The 25,268-nt window shown below is 37.8% G+C and overlaps 1 long non-coding RNA gene across 1 annotated transcript; it reads right to left on the bottom strand.

Annotated features, from left to right (window-relative positions):
* Window positions 1-523: 523 nt before the first annotated feature.
* On the bottom strand, window positions 524-13,053 carry LOC149203439 (uncharacterized). Its single transcript, XR_016253622.1, has 4 exons — window positions 12,911-13,053; window positions 1,256-1,342; window positions 1,070-1,162; window positions 524-897 (listed from the first exon to the last, which is right to left on the bottom strand). It is a non-coding gene; the product is annotated as an uncharacterized LOC149203439 (long non-coding RNA).
* Window positions 13,054-25,268: the final 12,215 nt, after the last annotated feature.

The raw sequence follows: 25,268 nt of genomic DNA, 5'->3' as shown, positions 1-25,268 counted from the left end.
TTTACATCTAGTTGTTGTCTTTTTTTGCATCTAATTTGGTGCCCATTTATGTGTCCTTGTTTTTGCCCAATTTGATATCCTTTTGTATGCCATGTTTTGTTCCCTTCTTTGTGTCAACTATTGCACAATTTTTCACTTCTAATTTAAAACACTTTGTATGTCAATTGTTTGCATTTTGTATTAATTCCTAGTTTAACATCCAATTTTACTTTCAATTTTGCATCCATGGTTACATCCGCATTTGACTTCTTATATAGAGTATATTTTTCTTTACATATATGACCCCCTTTATAGATTCATAGTGAAATATATGATAGTTTCTAAATATCATTAAAGCAGATATCACAATTCAAAATCATTTGTAAAGAAATTTAAGAGAAATTGACAACATCCATCCAAAAAAATAACAATGTGTCATTAACAATTTTCAAAACATGTATAAAATAGCAACATAATACTAATAAAATTAGTATTATTTTTAATCAAAACAAGTAAAATTCAAATATGATTAACAAATCAAAATATTTCATGAATATCGTTATTCTACGATAAATTAACAACATACATAAATCAAACTCATCGTATGATTACAAAATCAAAATGTCTCATTGATATAGGGTAAATTCACAACACCCATCTAAACATAACAATGCCATTCTACACAATAATTTCTTCATAAAAAACAATGCATGTGCATGCCTAGCTACCACCACCAAGATCATCCTCATGATCATCTTGACCATCCTCATTACTCTGATCCACATCATCACCAACACTGCAACTATCATCATCATCTCCTCCTTCACCACCATCATCCTCATCCTCATCCTCATCATCTCCTGATATATGTTGAACATAATTTGGATCATCGTCTTGGCAATCATTACCTATAGCATTCTGACAAAAAAAATCAATATTACATGTTAGTATTAATTACATAACACAACGCATGTTTTTGTTATACAATGTTAACCATAAAATGAGGTAAGATATAATATCTAATAGTACTAAAAAATAAAATGAAAATATGGTTTAAAAGTATATTGGAAATCCAACTAAGAATACATACCATAGAGTCCATCCAAACAACAAATTCAACCCATCTCTTTTGCTGCAGCACCTCCTTTTCCAAATGATTTGGAGGTCTTCCATATTTTAGTTCCTATCAATCAGTAAATAGGGAGAAATTAGATAACAATGACTTTCTTCTAGTACACAATTTATTAAAAAAATATCACATGTTTAATATACTTACAAAGGTTGTTATCAGTGCTTTTAAACCTTTCTGGCCACTACGATGAGTGACTTTTGTCTTGGTTAACCTCGCCTTGGATGCCTTGTCCTTAAACATAAACCAATTCAATTTATTTTCACACAAATACATGTCGAAGATACTTATAAGTATTAATACATTCTAAATAATGTTTAATGAAAAATTCAATACTTGAATGCTTTCATTGCCGGCTTTTCTTTGTGCATCCAACTTCTCATATGATTTTACAAGTTCTTTCCATACTTTAAAAGGTATGTCAATAGGTCTTTGTTTCAGTCTTTGATCTTGAGGTATTTTTTTTTAATTTTTCTTGTTTGGTTAAAAATTTTGGTTAAAAAAAACCGAACAAGTAATTCACATCAATGGCATGGGGACTCTATGGATATGTGTAAAAAAATGGCTATAAAGAAAACATCCAAAAAACATATGAGCTCTCCCTTTGATGGTCACTTGGGGCATATGGCTGGAAACGAACAACTCCATTTTTGAAAATCAAGGACAATCCTTTCTCAAAGTCCTTCCTAATATTTGCTCCAAATGTCTTAAAATGAAAAACAAAATTCAAACGTCATCCTTAAACATCTCCCTTAAATATAACGTTGGACCATAAATTCTTCACTTTTATTGTTATCGGCTCTGGAATGATTTTTCTATATGCAATTATATAATGAAATATGTGGCACTAATGAAAAAACATTGAGTTTCATTTTTCATAATCACAAACAATGAAAAAAGAATCACACGTAACTAGCATCATTTTGGAAATTTTATATTTATTAAAAATCTTTAACATGTTTTCCTCCCATATCTCATAAAAAGGTGTGAAATTTTTTATATACTCTCCAATAAGCACTACAACAAAACCAGTGATTTGGAGGTTTTACACTAAGTTTTTCAACATCGAGCTTACTAGGGCTTGCACCACCGGGGTTATTAGTAAGAATCTCATGAGGTTTGCATAGCCATGATTATTAGAATCAAAATAGTAGGATTTGCACTAAAAAACAGTTCATAGAGCTTTCCTGCTGGGGAGAAAATCACAAGTTCAACTTCTGAAGTGCAGAGCACCGAGAGCTCGTAAGCTTTCTTCAGCAATCCACCTACGTTTGGAAAATGTAGCCTGCCTGCTGGCGATGTTCTCAATCCTCTTCCTCTGCATCTTTCCCCTCACTATTCTTGTATGTCCTCTTTCGTTTTTCCCTCCAAACAAACCCTCTCAAATTGAGAAAGCAGAACAACTCACTCGATGAGAATCCGAATCCAATTATCGCTTCTAACAATAACCCAATACGATACCAGAAGTGATTACACAAAACCTCATTGACTCTTCATTTGTTTGGAAAAGAGCCAAGCATATACTTCTGACGAGGGTTTCCGTCTCAAGTATGGCTCGCAGGACGTCGCTTAGTCAATTGCGAGAAAAGTTTTCCACCTGCCTGTCACATACGGTTTGTCACACTATATATTAAAATAAGGTTGATCATACTAACAATAAGGTTGTATAGTTTAAAAGGAGGGCTCTCCCGACTGCATTTGGTTGGTTTATAGAAAAGATTGCTGGAATGTGTAATGTGAATGCTCTGCTAACTGTTTTTTAAGCATTTGGAAGTATTAAAACCCCCTAGGATAATTAATGTAAGACCTGTTAATTAATGTGTAAAGATGGCTATTGTCCTTGGGCTACCTTAGCTATTCGTGTTTAGTGATCTGTGGTATTATGACTCCTCAAGTCACTATTAAACCATGAGAACCATGCCCAGGCAGACTAGTGTGACATTGTGGATGAGAACCAAAACTAGACTCCTATAACCTCCTTTTTCATCCTTTAAATTGCAGAATTAACTGACTGTTCTAGTAATCGTTCTTGAGCACCTGAAGATGCGCACCCTAAATAATAAGAATAATACCCTGTAACATATGAATAGTCCATCCTGTGCATGTAGGATATGCACATGAGGTCCAATAAAATCACTAACCAGAATACCAAGTGTTATTAAAGCCTCTACAGGGTAATTGCAATAGTTCTTCATTTCTTATTACAAGAGTTTCCAATAGATAGGTTTTGAAATAGCTAAATTAGTTCCATAGACATTGGTTACATAAAATTATAAGTTCCAATGCTCGAGGAGAAGTCTTAGCTTACCCATAATCTCCCTACATATACTTGTACAAAATTTGTATTGATCCCACCATATCAGAAGGCCATATACTCTGCCCATTGTTTTCTTCTATATTTTGTGTTTTTTCAAATATACCATTTCAATTGCTTCACTTGACAACTTTGTTTATTAGACAAACACAATGTCAGTCTTGTCAAATATTAGCTTCTTTTTATAGAGCTCTACCCTTATTTTCTGGCTTACCTCTTCTAGTATTCGAGGTTACGATCTTCATGACATTGTAAAAGACAAAAAAACGTTTTATTGACTTCTGGTGTTGGAATTATAGCATCATGCTTTGTTCCCTAAAGCCTTCACAACCTTTTTAGATGTTTGGGGCCTTTCGAGTCCTAACAAGGATTTTTCCGACTGCTTCCAAGTTCCGTCTGCACAATCCTTGATAGACTTATTTGTTTTTTAGTTATCTGGGTGCACGATAATCCCATTCACATGGTTTTTCATGCTTCTGCTAAATTGTCATCCACAAGTGATGTTTTCCACCAAGAAAAGCATGTGTTATTTTGGGCTTGATGATTAGGCATGGAATAAGGGGCACCGGTTCAGCCTCTCTTCTCGATGCATATTCTGGTAAGAAAATGGGACAAATTTTCTTGTGAATGAAAATTGCAATCCCTGTAGTCTTGAAAATGCAAACCTTGACTATAATGGGGCCTCTAGATGGAAATAGGGCAATATGTGTTCTCCTTATGCAACATCGACATATCAGTGATTTTCAGTTTGCCCGATTCTCAGGTGGGTGATATGAATTCCTTGTATATGGCTGTTGACAATCAAGTGACCCTTGCATGTTTACCCCCCATGATGTACATTCAGTTGTAACCTAGCTTGGAGATTAAGCTAATCCAAATCCACATGTTTTTAGCATACATTTGCTAAAGAACCTTTCAACTTGTAGATAATTCACTATATCTCATCCACATGTAGTCAACTTACTGAAGATTAATTAACTTGCACATTCTCTTGTTGAAGAGAATTTGTGCTCGTCCATGCATGAGCTAGATTGGAAATATTCTGGAAAGCTCCTAGTAGTCTCTGTCCATGCATTCTGATTTCTGTCTCATGAAGGTGTCAGATCTGCGTTAGCTATCCAAGACTTCGGTTCATCCTTTGACTTTGTTAAATTCAAACTTCATCTTATAATTTTTAATACTATGTATTGGGAAGTGTTCTCTCTCTGATCTGATTTGTGCAAAACTAAGAAACAACTATGAGAAATTACTAATTAGCCTAAGGTCACAGCTAATTACTCCTCTGTTTGGACTGTCTTTTCTCCAGTCAGGAGGGTGTCCCTCGTGTTCATGCACTTTCAGCACTTGGAAGCATATGCTTGGTCAATATGAGTGATCAGCACAGAAAGTAGTTTTCATTGATATATGTGTAAGCATCCAAGGACACAAGAAACTTATAAGATCAAATAATATGCAAAATCCCAGTCCACGACCACCAAATATGAAAGAAGAAAAGATGGTTGTGCACTTTTAAGTGATAAAAAATCTTCAAAGTACAGGCACTTAGGTCATTCACACTACTGCAACATACAACACTGTTCAACCATTGAATTTGGAGAGCTGTAAAGAAACTGCATGGTCAAACTCCATCACTGTATTAGTCAAAAGATTGTTTGCATCATGGAGATAAAATATGAGAATGATTGCAATAGTATGCACTGCACAGAGATGTAGGCAGCAATGAGAGAAAGGAAGGATGGAAGAGAACGTTGACTGCTCACTGAGAAAACTCTAGAAAATAATGCCATTCAGTGTTCTCTTATAGCTCCCCAAATTCCCAAAGGTGGGTGGCCTATTCATGCAAAATCTAACTGTTGTTGAGTGGCTGAAGTGAGGAAAATGCTGCAAAATTGCCCGATAACAACCATAAATATGGCTTCCACTAAACCATTGCAATAAGTGGCTTGATCTCTTCATAAGTAAACAAAAACTCATGCAATCAGCTAGAATTCCATTACTAACTAATTTGTCTCAACAAATAAGAATTCCAAATCAGCTTTCTTGTTCAATAATAAAGTTCCATCTCACATGTAAAGTTGCAAACTAATCAACGGGGTCAACTTTGTCAAAAATACAAAATAAACATTTCCCAAACTTCAAGTTTTCCAAATTTAACAAAGAGGAATTTTAAAATCACCCAAATTAAGTTAGGCAGCTCCTTTGCACCTCCTTTCTAAAAATGGTGCCAAGCCGCCCACTGAAAATAGAACTGGAGTCATGAAAAACCACTTTTAGCTAACTACCAGATGTACCGAAGGAAGGGCACCTAGGGTATTCCTGATAGGATTTCCTTATACCTCATAGGCAAACAACCATTGTCCCTTCTATAGATGAGCAGAATAAGTGCTTGGTTCTCTACACTAAATAAAGACAAAGTATAGTACTTATTGCTGACAAAATAGGATTTAAATCACGGTTCAATTGCTTGACATTCAGCTGGTCACAGAATTGTAGAGTGCATAATCATAAGTGATGTTGCGAGCCTCATTGCTCAAAGTCTAAGGGTCTTGCGAGCCATAATCACATCCATGTATGGCATATCTTGTGATTATGGCATTTTATGAGGTCAATTCTTGTGAAGACATTTCAGTTTATAATAAATTTTGAACCTCAATAGAGTTTTGGCAAGACCTGGCTGAGCTAGGACATCAACCATCGAATTTGGAGAGCTGTAAAGAAACTGCATGGTCAAACTCCATCACTGTATTAGTCAAAAGATTGTTTGCATCATGGAGATAAAATATGAGAATGATTGCAATAGTATGCACTGCACAGAGATGTAGGCAGCAATGAGAGAAAGGAAGGATGGAAGAGAACGTTGACTGCTCACTGAGAAAACTCTAGAAAATAATGCCATTCAGTGTTCTCTTATAGCTCCCCAAATTCCCAAAGGTGGGTGGCCTATTCATGCAAAATCTAACTGTTGTTGAGTGGCTGAAGTGAGGAAAATGCTGCAAAATTGCTCGATAACAACCATAAATATGGCTTCCACTAAACCATTGCAATAAGTGGCTTGATCTCTTCATAAGTAAACAAAAACTCATGCAATCAGCTAGAATTCCATTACTAACTAATTTGTCTCAACAAATAAGAATTCCAAATCAGCTTTCTTGTTCAATAATAAAGTTCCATCTCACATGTAAAGTTGCAAACTAATCAACGGGGTCAACTTTGTCAAAAATACAAAATAAACATTTCCCAAACTTCAAGTTTTCCAAATTTAACAAAGAGGAATTTTAAAATCACCCAAATTAAGTTAGGCAGCTCCTTTGCACCTCCTTTCTAAAAATGGTGCCAAGCCGCCCACTGAAAATAGAACTGGAGTCATGAAAAACCACTTTTAGCTAACTACCAGATGTACCGAAGGAAGGGCACCTAGGGTATTCCTGATAGGATTTCCTTATACCTCATAGGCAAACAACCATTGTCCCTTCTATAGATGAGCAGAATAAGTGCTTCGTTCTCTACACTAAATAAAGACAAAGTATAGTACTTATTGCTGACAAAATAGGATTTAAATCGCGGTTCAATTGCTTGACATTCAGCTGGTCACAGAATTGTAGAGTGCATAATCATAAGTGATGTTGCGAGCCTCATTGCTCAAAGTCTAAGGGTCTTGCGAGCCATAATCACAGCCATGTATGGCATATTTTGTGATTATGGCATTTTATGAGGTCAATTCTTGTGAAGACATTTCAGTTTATAATAAATTTTGAACCTCAACAGAGTTTTGGCAAGACCTGGCTGAGCTAGGACATCAACCATCGAATTTGGAGAGCTGTAAAGAAACTGCATGGTCAAACTCCATCACTGTATTAGTCAAAAGATTGTTTGCATCATGGAGATAAAATATGAGAATGATTGCAATAGTATGCACTGCACAGAGATGTAGGTAGCAATGAGAGAAAGGAAGGATGGAAGAGAACGTTGACTGCTCACTGAGAAAACTCTAGAAAATAATGCCATTCAGTGTTCTCTTATAGCTCCCCAAATTCCCAAAGGTGGGTGGCCTATTCATGCAAAATCTAACTGTTGTTGAGTGGCTGAAGTGAGGAAAATGCTGCAAAATTGCCCGATAACAACCATAAATATGGCTTCCACTAAACCATTGCAATAAGTGGCTTGATCTCTTCATAAGTAAACAAAAACTCATGCAATCAGCTAGAATTCCATTACTAACTAATTTGTCTCAACAAATAAGAATTCCAAATCAGCTTTCTTGTTCAATAATAAAGTTCCATCTCACATGTAAAGTTGCAAACTAATCAACGGGGTCAACTTTGTCAAAAATACAAAATAAACATTTCCCAAACTTCAAGTTTTCCAAATTTAACAAAGAGGAATTTTAAAATCACCCAAATTAAGTTAGGCAGCTCCTTTGCACCTCCTTTCTAAAAATGGTGCCAAGCCGCCCACTGAAAATAGAACTGGAGTCATGAAAAACCACTTTTAGCTAACTACCAGATGTACCGAAGGAAGGGAACCTAGGGTATTCCTGATAGGATTTCCTTATACCTCATAGGCAAACAACCATTGTCCCTTCTATAGATGAGCAGAATAAGTGCTTCGTTCTCTACACTAAATAAAGACAAAGTATAGTACTTATTGCTGACAAAATAGGATTTAAATCGCGGTTCAATTGCTTGACATTCAGCTGGTCACAGAATTGTAGAGTGCATAATCATAAGTGATGTTGCGAGCCTCATTGCTCAAAGTCTAAGGGTCTTGCGAGCCATAATCACAGCCATGTATGGCATATCTTGTGATTATGGCATTTTATGAGGTCAATTCTTGTGAAGACATTTCAGTTTATAATAAATTTTGAACCTCAACAGAGTTTTGGCAAGACCTGGCTGAGCTAGGACATCAACCATCGAATTTGGAGAGCTGTAAAGAAACTGCATGGTCAAACTCCATCACTATATTAGTCAAAAGATTGTTTGCATCATGGAGATAAAATATGAGAATGATTGCAATAGTATGCACTGCACAGAGATGTAGGCAGCAATGAGAGAAAGGAAGGATGGAAGAGAACGTTGACTGCTCACTGAGAAAACTCTAGAAAATAATGCCATTCAGTGTTCTCTTATAGCTCCCCAAATTCCCAAAGGTGGGTGGCCTATTCATGCAAAATCTAACTGTTGTTGAGTGGCTGAAGTGAGGAAAATGCTGCAAAATTGCCCGATAACAACCATAAATATGGCTTCCACTAAACCATTGCAATAAGTGGCTTGATCTCTTCATAAGTAAACAAAAACTCATGCAATCAGCTAGAATTCCATTACTAACTAATTTGTCTCAACAAATAAGAATTCCAAATCAGCTTTCTTGTTCAATAATAAAGTTCCATCTCACATGTAAAGTTGCAAACTAATCAACGGGGTCAACTTTGTCAAAAATACAAAATAAACATTTCCCAAACTTCAAGTTTTCCAAATTTAACAAAGAGGAATTTTAAAATCACGCAAATTAAGTTAGGCAGCTCCTTTGCACCTCCTTTCTAAAAATGGTGCCAAGCCGCCCACTGAAAATAGAACTGGAGTCATGAAAAACCACTTTTAGCTAACTACCAGATGTACCGAAGGAAGGGCACCTAGGGTATTCCTGATAGGATTTCCTTATACCTCATAGGCAAACAACCATTGTCCCTTCTATAGATGAGCATAATAAGTGCTTGGTTCTCTACACTAAATAAAGACAAAGTATAGTACTTATTGCTGACAAAATAGGATTTAAATCGCGGTTCAATTGCTTGACATTCAGCTGGTCACAGAATTGTAGAGTGCATAATCATAAGTGATGTTGCGAGCCTCATTGCTCAAAGTCTAAGGGTCTTGCGAGCCATAATCACAGCCATGTATGGCATATCTTGTGATTATGGCATTTTATGAGGTCAATTCTTGTGAAGACATTTCAGTTTATAATAAATTTTGAACCTCAACAGAGTTTTGGCAAGACCTGGCTGAGCTAGGACATCAACAACACAGCTGATATGAATGACATAATCTAGCCTCAAGAGGGAGCCTCTTTTGTTTCATCACTCTAACAATCTATGAAGTGGTGGAAAGCATAACAACTTCCCCTTGAATATGACACCTAAACTGAGTACAAATCCTAAATGATGCATCCCTTGGTGCATGTCTCTCAAAGTATCGATATTTCAAATGTTGAAAGCTCTTGTGCCCATTTGATATGCATTCGATTGCAGTTCCCCTGAAGAAAGAATCTTATAAAGGAGAGGCCATGGCCAATATGTTAGCCATATCCATTGGAGTTGCCATTGCTTGACAACTTTAGTGTGATCAGTCCCACCATGATTCACATGGCCTTCTACTCAACACTGGCTGTTGCTATTGTAAGAGTCTTCAAGCTCGTTGAACCCATAGTATTGATAAGTGTATTCTTTGGGTCTCTGGTTTTCAAATTCTGCCTATGTTTTCCTCTCAGTATCATTATTTCAAATGCTGAAAGCTCTAATTCCCATTGCTGTGTATTTGATTGTGGTTTCCCTGAAGAAAGAAGCTTATAAAGGTGAGCCCGAGGCCAATATGTTGTCCATATCCATTGGAGTTACTATTTCAGCTTATGGGGAGGCCAAGATGAATGCATGGGAGGTGATTCTCCAGTTAAGTGCAGTTGCATGTGAGACTACCCAATTGGTTCTCATACAAATTCCACGAACATCAAAAGGGATTAAGTTGAATCCCATCACATCTTTGTTGCTCCTTGTTGCCTTGTTTTTCTCAGCACCCCCTGGGCCTTAGTAGAATACCCATTTCTGATAATCAGGGTCTCTTCCTTTGATTTGGATTACATGACATTTCTGCTTGTGCCTTGGCTCTTAATCTTGCAGTGTTTCTTCTGATAGGAAAGACTTCAGCCTTGACTATGAATGTTGCTGGTCTTGTCAAGGACTGGCTGCTCATAACATAATCTTTGTCTGTAATAAATGAAAAGGTTACAGTCATAAACTTGAGTGGGTGTGGACTGGCTTTTCTGGCTGTCTGTTACTATAATCATTTGAAACTTCAAGCTCTCAAGTCCAATTACAACCAACCAAAGTACCTCAGCAGTGCAGCTGATGCCAATGATGAAGGAGAAGGTTTGATAATGACGAGTGGGAGATTCTCAATCAGAGATTCAAAACCAGTAGAGAAAAATCAAACTCAAGCTTCAGGATTAGGTATTTAGATCATTAATATTGTTTTGTGCTAGAGATTACTGTTCTTGGATTGGCTCCTCTATGCCCAGATCTATTTGCAGGGAACAGGCCAGTCATTCACAGTGAAGAAGATAATGACAAGATTAGTGTATAATGATGGACATGATGGTGCCATGGTGCCAACCTAAATCTCAAGTAAGGAGACATCTGTTCATCAATTTGTCAAGAAGCATGGCCTACAATTCAATTGCTCTAAGCCTATCACTTCTTCCACCTGTCAAATAAATTGTTTCCTGTTTGTTTAGTTGACTATGGTTCTAATAAATATACTATTGTTTGATGTAAAAAGACAAAACAAAACAAAAAATATGGAAAGTTGTGACCCCATTTTCTAACTACAAATTGAAATCGGATTACCATAGTGACCACCTCTGCTTATTAGAATCAAAAAGGGGGTGGGTTATGCACAATCCTCCGTATCATTTGCTATTACCAGAGATAATTAAAGCCACCCTAAACTCAAGTCTTAACTATGCTGATAGGGTGTTTGGGGAGGGGGATCCCTTACCAACCCACTATAATCTGCACAAACGCATCCTAAGAACATATGCAAAATCAACCCTTCAATGAAATGATCCAAGAATATAGGTACTCAAACATTGATTTTATCAAAGAAAAATACAAGACAGAAAGAAAAGATCATAACAAGGATTAGAAGAGTCTAAGAATAGTGCTCACTATCTACAGAGCCAAGACGAATGCAGAAGAGTTCTTCCTTCAGTTCCCCATCTGAGAAATCAGTTGCATGCCAGACCCAAGTTTTATCACTACCTGCGTGCTCCTGAAGTGACATTGGGGAATGAACTGCAAGGCAAAAAAAAAAAAAAAAAAAACATAATCCAGATAATAAGGATCAACACAAATTCTCGGCACAGAAAGCCTCTTAAAACTTGGACGTAAGATAAGCTATTACAATCTCAGGGGGGAAATTACACCAAAAAAAAAAACAAACAAACAAATTTACATACTTAAATGGTTTGCACATATTTTCAATGTCTTGGATTGCCTCATGACCATCCAAACCTTTGTAGTATCCTTGTGCTTAAGAAACTTTACTGTTCCTACACCACGCTCCTTCCATTGATTCCCATCCTTGTCAAACCTGTACAGCTTCGCCTTCCTGCAGGGTCAAACATATAAAAAAGAATGGGAATATTAATAAACAATGAAACTGCATTAGGATCATTTTAAGAGCCCATGGCATCCATTAGAAGTAACGTCCGCAATATCCCACCATATCAAATGCATTCAAAGATAAATTACCAACGACTTATTAAAAACACAGGAGATATTCCTTAACATTACCGAAAAGGATCCCACAAAAAAGCTTAATAATAACATCAAACATGTAAGAATACAAATCATCAACTATTTAATAACAAAAGAATGCTCATCCCATACATCCCCATAAAGTACAGAAATGATCAACAGCCTGTTCAAAACATCATAGAAAGTCAACGAAAACAGTTGACAGAAGACCAAAACAGACATATGCCTGAATCATACCACCTCACAACATAAAAAAACAAATCACCCTAATGCCAATAACCAAAAGACAGATTATCAAATAGGCCCAATTCAGTATTCAATGGCTAATCCAAAAACCAAAAAATACGAAACCCCGTATGCTTAACAATAACAAATGACCATCACACCCCCCACTAAACTAGAATAACAGAGAAACCATCATAGATTCTTCAAAGACATTGAAAAAAGGATGGCCTATAAAAAGACTCGTCAAAATACAAAACCCCAATGATAACAAATAAACCATCAAATGCATCCCCGAAAAAATCTTCATCGGCAGCCTATCAACATAGGAAAACAATTATTACAGACCATAATGAGATCAAAAAATGCTGATCAAAATATCAATGGGACATCAAAACAACAAGAAACTCACAAAATACACAGAAAATCAAAACCCTAATTACCCGATAAAACAAACCATAGCCCGCTAAATGCATCTACCATAGAGTTTCTTCAGCACCCCATTGAAATGACAAATCCGATCATCATCAACAGGCGAACAAAACATCGAGAACCCGATAAAAACAGATCTTACTAAAAAGGAGAAAAATTAGAAGTAAATAACTGCCCAAATGCATCTTCCTTATAGTCAAGGTCCCATTTATGTGCACAGGAAAAGGGCCACCGAAGAGGCCATGAAAACAACTTTCAACTGAGAAAACAAAATCATGAAATAGCCATGAATTAAGAAATTTACATGTCAAGAAGAACATCCTCCTCTTCTTCGCCCGTGGTGACAGTAACCTCCTCAAGCTTAACAATGGGTGCAACCTGAGCTCCAGTGTCCTCTTCCTTTCCGGCATCATCCTCGTTCTCTCTCGAATCGTCATCTACTGCCCGTGTAAGAGCAGGATCCTTCTGAGTTCCAGCCATCTCAATACCAGATAGTACACAGAGGGAGGGCTCGAATGAAATCGATGGATCCAAAATATGCCAGAAACTCGCCCAATATCAGACACGAATGCGAAACCCCGAGGATTTTGGACAAACGATTTAACTGTGCAAAAATGCTTCGAAGGCAAAGGGAAATGAGGTCGACGGAGAGAAAACACTCTATATAAGGGTTTTTGAGGTCGATGGAGAGAAAACACTCTATATAAGGGTTTTGAAGAGGGAAGGCCGGTAGCTGTTAAAGATTGAGAGTAAAAGTAGCATCGTTAAAGATAATATAATAAATTATTACAGGGATGGTTGGGGGGTTTCAAAGGGAGAGAAGGCCATGGAATAACCCCTAAATCATCTCCAACATGAGAGGCCTACTTCATTCATGTTGTCATGTTAGGACCAGAGGTTGTTGTGCGTTTTTTGTTTTCGCAATTTTGAACTCTTTCCTCGGTGATATATTATTGTGTTTATTGTAATAATAATGGGATGGGGTTGAGGGGTTTGTAAATGAGATAAATATGGAAAAGTAATTAGAAATATTGGTTTTAAAATATTATAATAAGTATTGTTGTGGTTGATCCATGATAAGTTGTAGGGTAGTTGGTTTGTATGGGGTTTAGTTGTTACGAGGTCTTAAGTTCAAATGTCATGGGGAGGGGTTGAGAATGGTAGTCATTTTGGGGGCATCAAAACTATTCTAAGGGGCATCTTCCACTGAGCTTTACACAATCTTCGATGTTGAGGATGAAAATAATATGAATATGCCAAGCTCACTCTACAGCCTAGTATGGTTACAGCCATGTTTGTCCATCATTCCAAGGGGCATCTTCCACTGAGCTTTACACAATCCTCAATGTTGAAAATGAAAATAATATGAATATGCCAAGCTCACTCTACAGCCTAGTATGGTTACAGCGATGTTTTTCCATCATCAAAGTTGAAATTTTGCTAGTGTCGGCCAAAATAAATTAAAAAAAAAAAATTTAAAAAAAAAATACAAAACATTTAAATAATGTTTGCTCATAAAAAATAATTGCCAATGAAGAAATTGGATCCCTCTCCGCTCATATTATATCTATATTTAAGATGGGTCTATGCTAGTGGATAACACAAAAATCACAAAGTGAAGAAGAGTTTAATTTCAAGTCAAAGCAAAACTTTGGGACTAGCGCAATTCATCTAACTTCTATTGAAATGCGATATTTATACGTGTAATGTGATCTATATATATATATATATATTTATAGTGTAATTGCTATTATGTTGTTAAATGGTTGTTTAATTAATGTTGGTTATTCGATGGCAAGATGGTTTTGTAACTCTTAATGATGTAATTGTTCATCTTCTTGGTTGTAGTGTGCCATGTTGTTGACATACAAATATTGTAATGGAGCAAAAAAAAAATGACAGTAAAGCATAGTTGGAAGTTATAAGTTTATCCTTCTGGAAAAGAAAAATTGTGGAGTTAAAGAACCACTTCTAGGAAATCAATTTCCATCACATCCATAGGGAGCTAAATACAACTGTAGATTCTCTCTAAAAAATAATTATTTGTCTGGAGACAGGTTACATATATTATGATGAATTAGTTGGCAACCCAGTTCAAAGTTCTCATTCGATGCCCATATACTAATATGGATCAGCTTTAAGTCAAATTTTCAATTAGCTATCAACTAGCTTACTATAAATTTCAAGTGAGTCTACATTCAACTTTCAATTAGCCTCAAATACAATGTCTTTCTTTTTCTCTTGACAGGGGCCTCTTCATGGTTGTATAATACACTTTCGGGAATTTTTGGTTACAGGCTAATGTCATTTCTAGTCACTGTCTTCGTTTTTCTCATAGTAGGGCCCTCTTCGTGGTTGTATAATACACTTTCTACAATTTTTGGTTGCATGCTATTGTCATTTCTAGTCAGTCTTATAATTTGCAGAAGAAAAAAAAATTGTAAAACCCTGGTTTTACAACAACTTCTTTTTCTCTTCTTCTGGGTCGTGATGCCTTGTCTTCTGGCAACCCATTGTAATGACAGAAGTTACAATCTTTTTGTCAATGTTTGTGCTTTTTTTCTTCCTCGTGAATAACAAAAGGGTCCTTTTTTCTATAGTAATAAGAAGAAGAAGAATAAGAAGAAAGATATTGTAATGGTTATGTCATGGTTGGCATTCCTAAATATAAGCAGATATAGGATAAGCATGCATGCATATTAGAACTTGGTGCGCATGGATGGAATTCAATGTGCCAAATGATGTAGATGTTTCACAAGCATGGGGTGTGACATTTCAACCCTAGTTATCAATAGTGATGAGAGGCCACCAAGGACAATACCCCTTGGACCCTATAATAAGTGTTGCACATTTTGGTGTTAGGAGTGGAAGGGTAAGCTTGGTTCGAGGAGGTTGGTTATGGGATGTTTTTTGGTGCACATGAGGTTGTGCATCAACTACCATGGCTACACTTGAATTAGTGGGTCTTTACAAAAATAAAGTGGGAGAGTTAAGTTTTGTGAACAAAAGTAGCCTATGGGTGATATTTGCATTGATCACTTGTGTTAGGAACCTTTTTAGGCAAGTTAACTAATACTTGGAAGGTGTGAACCATGTAATTGAAATAATTCAATAATGTCCTCCTTCCTTCAAATGAAGCAACAAAGCCAAGAACGTGACTATCAAATAAATATTAGCCCTCTATTGAGCCCTTGTTGCACATTTACAAATTGCTCAGACATTGATGTCATGGTGTTTCACACTAAGTATATCTAAGATTACATGTGATAGTATATGCCTCATTTTAGTACTAACAACTTCATTAGTTTTGTTCTTATATATTACATACTTTTTTTATTTGTGGTTGTTATGTATGTGATGTTTATAATAATTACAAAACTAACTATGTGAAAGCATCCCTAACATAAATTTTCATTTGGCACTAATAATATTTTCCTTACAACCCCCTTCCTTCATTGGCGGTGGGAAGGAAGCTGATCCTTCCTTCCCCCCACACCCCCCTTCCTTCCTTTGTAAAGAGAGGTAAGAGCAAGAGTTGGAAAGATGCCGGAAAGAATGCCTACCTTTGGTAGTTGTGTTGTCGTATCGAGAGAAAGAAAGTCAGTTACCTGTCGTCCTCCCTTCGGTAGATGAATGCCTACCTTTGGTAGTTACCTTCGGTAGGAGAGAAAGAAAGTCGGTTACCTACGCTTCGCTTCGGTTGCCGTATCGAGAGAAAGAAAGTCGGTTACCTACGCTTTGCTTCGGTTCGGTAGGAGAGAAAGTCGGTATGAGTACTTTGGGTGTTGTTGGTTGTTCTTTTTTTTTGAACAACTGTTACTTGTTTGAAGAAAGAAGTCTATCTTACTCTGAAAGAGGTAAGGGGCGGCACCGCAGGAGAACGGAACGCTCTCCGGAGGAGCCATCAAAGGTACGAGTTCAAGAAAAAAGATAAGCGGTAAGCGATCATAGGGCGAGGATAGGGGAAGGCATGCTTGAGGGCTGTCCGGGCGAGGGTGGGGTACGGGTAGGGAGAGGGGGGAAAGGACAGGGGAATAAGAGAAAGGAGAAAAGAAAAAAGAATAAGAGAGAGGAAATAAGGGAAAGGAGAAAGCAGTCGACATTAAATTCAACAACTAAAAAGAGGCTCTTTGAGCCATGGCTAGCTCTCAGAGAATTTCATTCTCTTCGAGCTCTATACATATTATACTCGTCTAGACATATGATACTCGCATCTCTACGTTTCACTTCTTTACTCTCTTCTCTACCGAGATAAAGATCTAGATCTAGTATAACTTAGCCATTCCAATAGCCAATAGTATTTAGTCCTATTTAGTACCCTTCTAATAGTCCCCTTGGCATAGTAGGTAGATATTGATTCCTTGTCCATGCATGAAGTTCCATAGCAAGAGATTAGACCCACTTCACCATTGACCTTAGCATATGGAAGGAAGGAGGTGTAGATGCCAGTCATAAGGCCAGGAGGTGCCCTTCTAGATAAGCCCATAGCCGATTATAGAGGAATCCCCTGTTTCATCGCAGATTGATGCTTAATATTAAATTTGCCAGAATGTTCCTTGCTCTCGACACGACACTGGTGAATAAGAAGCGGGGGGGGCTTGACAAAGCACCCAACCCCTACTTTAGCCCATTGATCGGTGAGGCATCCAACCCTTCACCTTCTCTCTTTGACCCTGCAGCGCTTAACTACGGTACTCTCTCACTTCGCCTAGCTAGGTTGTTTCTAAACTTGACCTTGCCTAGCCGGGTTGTGAGCCTAACAATTGGTTGGTCGGGGGAATGGTTCAGGGGATAGCTAGTTCGCCCTTACCTCGTTCTACTCTTTATTGGCGAATACAGACCCTGCCGACGAGCTGGGACAAGAGCTCCTAAACATGCATATATAAGGACAGGTTGAGACTAGGGAATGTTTGGGCATAAGACTCCATGTGATAGTACTCCTATGGTAGTATATCCATGATAAATATTTCCAACATCTCATGATTGTTTTATTTGGTACTTCGAGGTAGTCGTACAGCATTTGGAGGCAGTTGTTGAACATGTAAGGCAATTGAAATACTATTTATGACCACACATAAGTGGATTGAATCCACCTCATTTCTATAGTTAACAAATTTGCATAGCGGCTCAAGCACGACTATTCACTATCTTAACAAAAGACAGGTTAACACCAATTCTACATAAGATCCACATACTGTGATTGTAATTAGAATTTCATTTATGTGCATCCATAAAATCATCTCATTAACACCACATGCAGTGCATTTAAAACTCAAGAAAATTCTCTCATATGCTAAGGAATTTATAACATAGAGGGTAAGAAACCAACATACAGAACAGTCCACGCAAGTGAGTCAAACTAGATCAAAAGAGAGAACGACACTTGGAAAACAGAGCACCGCTACCCAACCTAGAAATGACTCTTCAGTTCACCACCGAGTCGAGGTTCTTGCCATGGATCAACCGCCTCCAATTGATCTATGCAATGGGTATTTAATACCTTCTTTCATGATATGGTTTCCATTAGCGGTGTCTCGCTTTTATGGATCTTTTTATCCATTTGCGTAGGCTTATCTCATAAAAGCTCACCTTTCTCTCCCATGAGGATTTTCCTCATAGAAGATTGCCTTTCTCTCCCGCACAACTTTTATGTTTTTCTCAATGGATATTTATCTCCAATCCATCCAACTTATCTAGAATTAAATCGAGAAGCTTTACCATGAAAGAATTATCCTTTCCCATTCACCAATGTGATTTGGCAAGAATCTCATCTCTTGGTGTCTCGCTTTTCCAAGTGATTAATTTATTAATAATGTATTTACTTTTTATATTACACATCATACCTAGCTTTTCTCAGCTTAGGTTTGCAAAGTTTGACACACAAGGGAGGGGTGTTACATTTTGGATCCCTCTCTTTCCTTAAGATCCCTCCAACTGCAGCTAGAGTTCTTAGATGACTGTAAGGAGGAAGCCCCTATTGGAAAGGGACAGACAGTTTGAAGGTGTCTATCTTGTTGGTAATTCCTATATTGAAAAGTTGTATTTTCATAGTCCAGGGGTTGGGAATACACAATTCCCATCCACTTGAGCTCAATTTTATCTCGCAAAACTTCATTGGGATCTACCTAAACACATATGCAAACATAGGTGAAAATGCCTTTCAAAAGTCTTTCCCTGTCTACTTTGACGAATCTTCCAATAAAATTGCCCACTTTTTCTAAGAGATCTAGATGGGTAAAGTGAATGGGAAAACTGGGAATCTTACCCATACTAGAGTAGTCATCGGCAACATAGTGAGAGGATTGAAGTTGGGAAACCATGGCTTCACTAGAAGACCAACTCATCCCCAAAACCATGGACCTTGGTCAAGGATTTTTTTCTTATCCTCAAGACATTTGAAGATCACCACAAAAAAACATGGGTCTACATCCACCCAAACCGGCGTTCATCCAATCCTATCATAATCGAACAGAAAAACGCTACTTTTTCAATAGAAAATGGGGAATAAAAGTATCACCCAAGGATAATGACCATCGCATCAAGCGCTCAATCATAAGGGAGGAGCAATAATTTGACAATCACACGTCCTTGATTTCTGTTGATTTAACTTTGAACACTCACGTAATATTCTCTTGCTTGGCGAATTAAACACCACTGCATGGAATGGACGAGGATTGAGTCGAACCCTGGATGAAGCCCACTTCATTCTCATCTAAACACAAACTATATATACGTCAAAGCTATTACAATAGATTCTGACTGTCAACACCTCGAGGTTCTGTTTATATGTGGCTACCTTTTATGGTTACTATTGAATGTGTGATTGGCAATAGTAATGGCAACTTAGGGCTGCCAAATTTCCTTCGATTGCCTCACTACATCCTAACGCAAATAGTTGTTCAATGCCTTGGTTGTCTTTCAAAACTGGTAGGCAGCGTCTTCTTTGATATTTCTCGATGGTTTTAATTCCACTACAATCACAACTTTCATTTACATAAACTTCGTGTTTTCGCACGAGCGACGATTGTTCCAAGGTGAAATGTCACTTGGATGGTTTCAATGTTGTTGACCCATCATAACTAACTAACGGATATGCCCATTACAATTTTATACCACCCCATTATCAATATCAATTATGCATGGGAACCAATTAAAGCAAATTTTCACATTAATTTTATATGAGCATGAGAACATGTGTTAACAAGCAGCCCATAAAGCCTCATTTTGAATGCCATAGTCACTTAGAAGGAATTCCTCTTGTAGTAGCATCCTCCCTACTAAACTTTGCTAGTGCTAACATTAGAACCACCATTACAACAAGATATCTTTCTAGTGTTGACAACACCATTATAGTAAGATACCTCAAGAGAGACAGAAAATTTAAAAAGTATGATAGTAATACGTATCCAGAAGATGGTATTGAAACTAGTAATTGTTCACGAATCCATAAGATTGTAAGGTCATTCTCATTATCATAATCATTGTCATCATCATCACCATCATCCTTGTCATTGTTATTGCCATCATTACATTATCATCATAATCACCATTCATGCCATCATCATCATCATTATGGACATTGTTTGCAATTGTTCATAATTGTAGATGTTGTAAGAAATATCATCAACCCAAAAAATGTGATCAGTGCTAGAAAATGGTTGTTTAGGACACATTGATATACGTAAGAGAAATAACAACTCTATTTTTGACAGATGATTGATGATGATGATCATCACCACCATTATTATCGTCATTGTCATTTTTATCATCCCCATCATCATCATTAATGTAATTTCTATCGACATTATTGTAATCATGCATCATCATCATTCATGCCATTATTGTTTTTGATGATGACCTAGATGAAAATGATGATCATGAAACCAAAGATAATGCTTATGAATATGACAATGACAACATCTAAAATTGGGAAGATTCGCCAACGTCATTAGCATCGTCATCATCATAATCATTGCCATCATCATCATTGTCATTGTAACCACTATCGTCTTTATCATCATAATCACAATTCATGTCATCACCATCATCTTCATTTTCATCATTGTCAATATTATTGACATTGTCATCAATTGTTCATAATTGTCAATGCCATAAGGAATATCATCAATGCAGAAAATATGATGAGTGTTGGAAAAGGGATGCAAAAGCGAACATAGAAATGGGGGCAACAATAGAAGTAAAATTGGATGAAAAGTGGATACAACATAAGTAGATGCACAACAACATGAAAAACCTGACACAAAAGTGGATGCAAAAGTAGATGCAGTTGTCAATGCAAACTTGGATGCAAACATGAAGGCAAAAGTGGAAGCAAACATGGGTCCAATGGTAGGTGTAAAACTTGGCACAAATTGTGGTGAAACAAATGTGGATGCAACAACGGAAACAAAAGTATATGCAAAAATGGATGAAACAAAAGTGGATGCAATAGGGGACGCAAACGTGGAAGCAAATGTGGTTGCAATGGTAGGCGCAAGATATGGTGCAACAAAAGTGGATGTAACAATAGACAAAAAATATGCAAAATAAGATGCAAAAATGGATGTAAAAGTGGAAGAAAACATTGATGCAACAGGCAAAACAAAATTGGATGCAAAAAATGGATATAATGTAAGTAGATGCAAAAGTAGATACAAAACGAGATGCAAAACCCAATGCATAAACCTGACATAAAAGTGGATGCAAAAATAGATGCAATATTTGATGCAAAAGAGGATGTGAACATGGATGCAAAATTGGAAGCAAACGTGGATACAACAGTGAGTGCAAAACATGGTGCAAATTGTGGCATAACAAAAGTGGATGTAATGATAGATGCAAAAAAAGAATCAAAGTATGATGCAAATGAAGATGTAAAAAGGGATGCAAAAAGTGAAATTTAAAATGGGTGCAACAGTGGATGCAAAATTGTGTGCAAAAGTGGATGCAATAGAAGTCGATGCAAAAGTAGATGCAAAACGAGACACAAAACCCGATGCAAATCCCGGTCCAAAATTGGATACAAAAAGGGATGCAAAAATAGATGTAGTAGTTGATGAAAACCTAGACGCAAATGAGGATGCAAACGTGGATGCAAAATTATAATCAAAAGTGGGTGCAAAAGGAGGTGCCAAACTAGGCGCTAATTGTGGCACAAAAATATTAGATGCAATAGTGGGTACAATAATAGATGCAAAAGAGGATGTAAATATGGATGCCAAACAAGAGGGAAAAGTGGATGCAACAAAAGTAGATGCAAAATTTTATGCAAAACTAGACACAAAACACGATGTAAAACTTGGCGCAAAAGGGATGCACAAATGGATGAAAAAATGGATGCAAAAAATGATTTAAAAAAGGATGCAAAAAAGGATGCGAAAGTCGATGCAAAAGTTGATGCAAGTGTAGGTGCAAAAAGTGGATGCAAATGAGGATGCAAAAGTATGTCAAACAAAATTAGGTGCCAAACTTGATGCAAAACCTGGAACAAAACCCGGTGTAAAGGATGACACAAAACTTGGCATAAAATTTGGTGCAAAACGTGGTGCAAAACCTATTGCAATACCTGGTGCTAAACTTGGTGTAAGATTTGGTGCAAAACTTGATGCAAATTTTGTGTCAAGTTTTGCACCATATTTGATAAATGGATGCAAATAGCACCAAAAATGGGCTCTAGATGCAAAAAAAGAAGTAAAAAGGGACGCTAATCGCTGGTTTTGTTGTAGTGACATCTCGTTTCTGGGTATTTATAGATTTACATTACAAGGGCACTTGGCCATTTAGGTATGGAGGGGTCATAATTGACCACCAATTGCATTTAACTGTCTGATGGAGTCTTTAACTGTGTTTGCTTTCTTCAGTGAGTGAATCTGATTTGTTCAGGTGTTGTGCTATCTTCTTAGGCAGTTGGAGTGCTCGTACCAGTGGATTTCCATAACTGATAAATGCAGCTATAGGGTCGTGTTCTGTCCTTTTCACCCTTGGCCATGCCTTCTATTAAATATGGTTGTTGAGAGGTTTGACAACAACTGGTAATGGAAAGCTGGTCATCTTCCTTCTTCAAGCAAATGGAATGGTGGAGGACGTGGAATGCCTGGGCGAGTGGACAAGTTGGATGATCCGAAAGAATGGTTGTCGGATTGAGGAAACGGATGGCGGAGATGGTTCGACAGAGGCTATAAGCCGAGGTGAGAGTGGGGTGAATCTGGGCTATTAGATCTTAGGCGAACAGATCGAATGGTGATCGGGAAATGGAGTCGCGCGGGCGTTAGCGAGCGAAAGCGGTTTAGTTGGGCGATGATGGTATTGATCACACCGCTTTCAGGCGTAAAGTGGTAAAAGGACGGGACCGCACGATTCCACTCAGTGGTTGACACGTAGCGGCGGATGAGAGAGAAAAACCACTCTCATCACGTGCTAACGTTCAATCAATTTGCTGGCGTGATAAGTGCGAAGGCCATTAGATCTCAGCGGAGATGATTTGATGACATGGATTTGTCGAATAGGTCACCTTTATCGGGTGCGACCGGGGCCGTTGGATCGGCGGGATGATCAACGGTAGGGATGAAACACAATGAGTTATGAAAGCGTGAAGACACATGGGATGGTTTTATGGAGGATTTTGGCTTTGCGCTCAGGGCTAAGGCCAAAGGGGGTCAATCTGTCGGGTTTTAGAAGAAAAATAGGAAAACAGAGGTGATGGAGGGAAAGTGGGATGGAAAGAAAAGGGAAAATGACCCATGAGGGGTCCCTTTGAAGACACCATAGCACAGACCAGATTCTCCTCTGACCTTGGAAAATTAGCGTTGCATAGCAGAGCTAACACTGGCTCCTTCTGGGGATGAGATCCTCCCTATGAGGTCTCAAGAACCGTAGACCACTGCCTTCTACATAAAAACAAGAACATTGCCTAGTATTCCATTGGGCATGGAGTCTAATTAAGTCTACCTAATAAGAACAACATATTTACAATGTGAAGGCCTTAAGACCTTTAAACAACATAAACTTTCAGAAATCGCACATTAACTGGGCCATCAAAAACTGTCTTTCCTTCCATACTTTGCAGCATGAAAGTGTTGTTCCCCTGGATTTGAGTAATGATAAAAGGTCCAGTCCAGAGAGCATCGAACTTCTTATGGTTTCCTTTCTTCTCCTTCAATGCATCCCACTTAAGAACCAAGTCTCCAACTTAAAAACTGTCTATCTTTGCCTTTCTGTCAAAGGTTTTCTTTATCCTCTTTTGATGTGCTGCAGGCTTTTCAACCAGGTGCTCTTTGATTTGATGAACTTCAGCCAGGTCACTAATCCTCTTAGCCATGTCATTTTCCTCATCTTGTTCTTACTGCAAGAACTTAGCCATAGTGAGGGTCAACTGGATTTGGAATACAGCCTCAGTGCCATATACCAGCGTGAATGGAGAGTTCCCGGTGGATTTCTTGGTAGTCACCCTATCAGCCCACAAAGCATACTTCAGTTTGGAATCCCAGTTCATTTTTTTGTCTTCTAGCAGCTTCTTGATTATCCTTATCAGGCTCTTATTGGATGATTCTGCTAGACCATTACCTTGAGGGTAATATGAGGTGGAATGAACTACCTTAATGCCCATTGAGTCACACATGTCCACAAACTCTTTTTCTCTGAAGGCTGCTGTAGCCATCTGTAATAATTTACGTGGACAACCAAACCTGGTGAAAATGTTTTTTGTCAAGAATTTCATGACCACATGATGATCAACTTTCCTAGTAGGGATGGTCTCAATCCATTAGTAAAGTAGTCTGTGGCTATTAGGATCCATCTGTGCTGGCCACTGGAGTGTGGATTAATTTCCCCTATGAAATCCAAGCCCCATTGCTGGAAAGGGCCATTGGCATGTATTGGCTTCAAGGGCAGAGACTTCAACTGTTGTTTTCCTTCAAACCTCTGGCACCTGTCACAAGATTTTACAAATAAAAAGACATCAAAAAACAAGGTGGGCCAATAATACCCAGCTCTAAGAATCTTGTGGGCTGTGGTTTTCCAATAGTGATGTCCTCCACATATGCTGGAATGAAACTGATGCATGACCTCCATGGATTGTTCTTTGTCCAGACACCTTAGAAGGATTCCAGATGGATCCCTCCAATACAACAAGCTTTCATGAATGCAATACTTGGCTGCCCTGAGCTTAATAGTCCTAGCTTGGCTTGAACTTAGGCCTGGAGGGACTTCTAGCTTCAGTAAAAATTGAACTATTATAGAATACCATTCACAAGAAGCTAGATTTTCAGCCAATGACTGGCCATGTTCTATTGTTGGTTCTTATGTCTATCCATCCCCTGAATTTGTGCCTATCTAATTCATGTCCAGTATCCTGCAATTTTCTTCAGCCATCAGCTTGGCAAGGCCCTGACCTCTGACAAGCTTGGTGGGCTTTAATTCTATGTTGAACTCAATAAGCTTTACAATCCATTTAGCCCTCTTCCATCAACATCTGGCTACGTTATGACATCCTTTACTAAGCAGAGGGCACATATGCGATTACCTTAGAGTGCAGAATGTATGTCCTGAAAGATTTCAAGGATTTGATTAGAGCATATGCCTGTTTCTCGATTATATCATACCTCAGTTTAGCATCCCTTAATGTTTTGCTAAATAATGCCACTGAATGTTCTGAACCCTCATCA

The sequence above is a fragment of the Pinus tabuliformis genome, chromosome 2_1, assembly GCF_031772625.1.
Source record: "Pinus tabuliformis cultivar Carrire ecotype Pingquan chromosome 2_1, CPIR1, whole genome shotgun sequence".
In the NCBI taxonomy this organism is placed as follows: domain Eukaryota; kingdom Viridiplantae; phylum Streptophyta; class Pinopsida; order Pinales; family Pinaceae; genus Pinus; species Pinus tabuliformis.
Note: the sequence above shows the minus strand (reverse complement) of the source record. Positions and strands in the feature narration are given on the sequence as shown.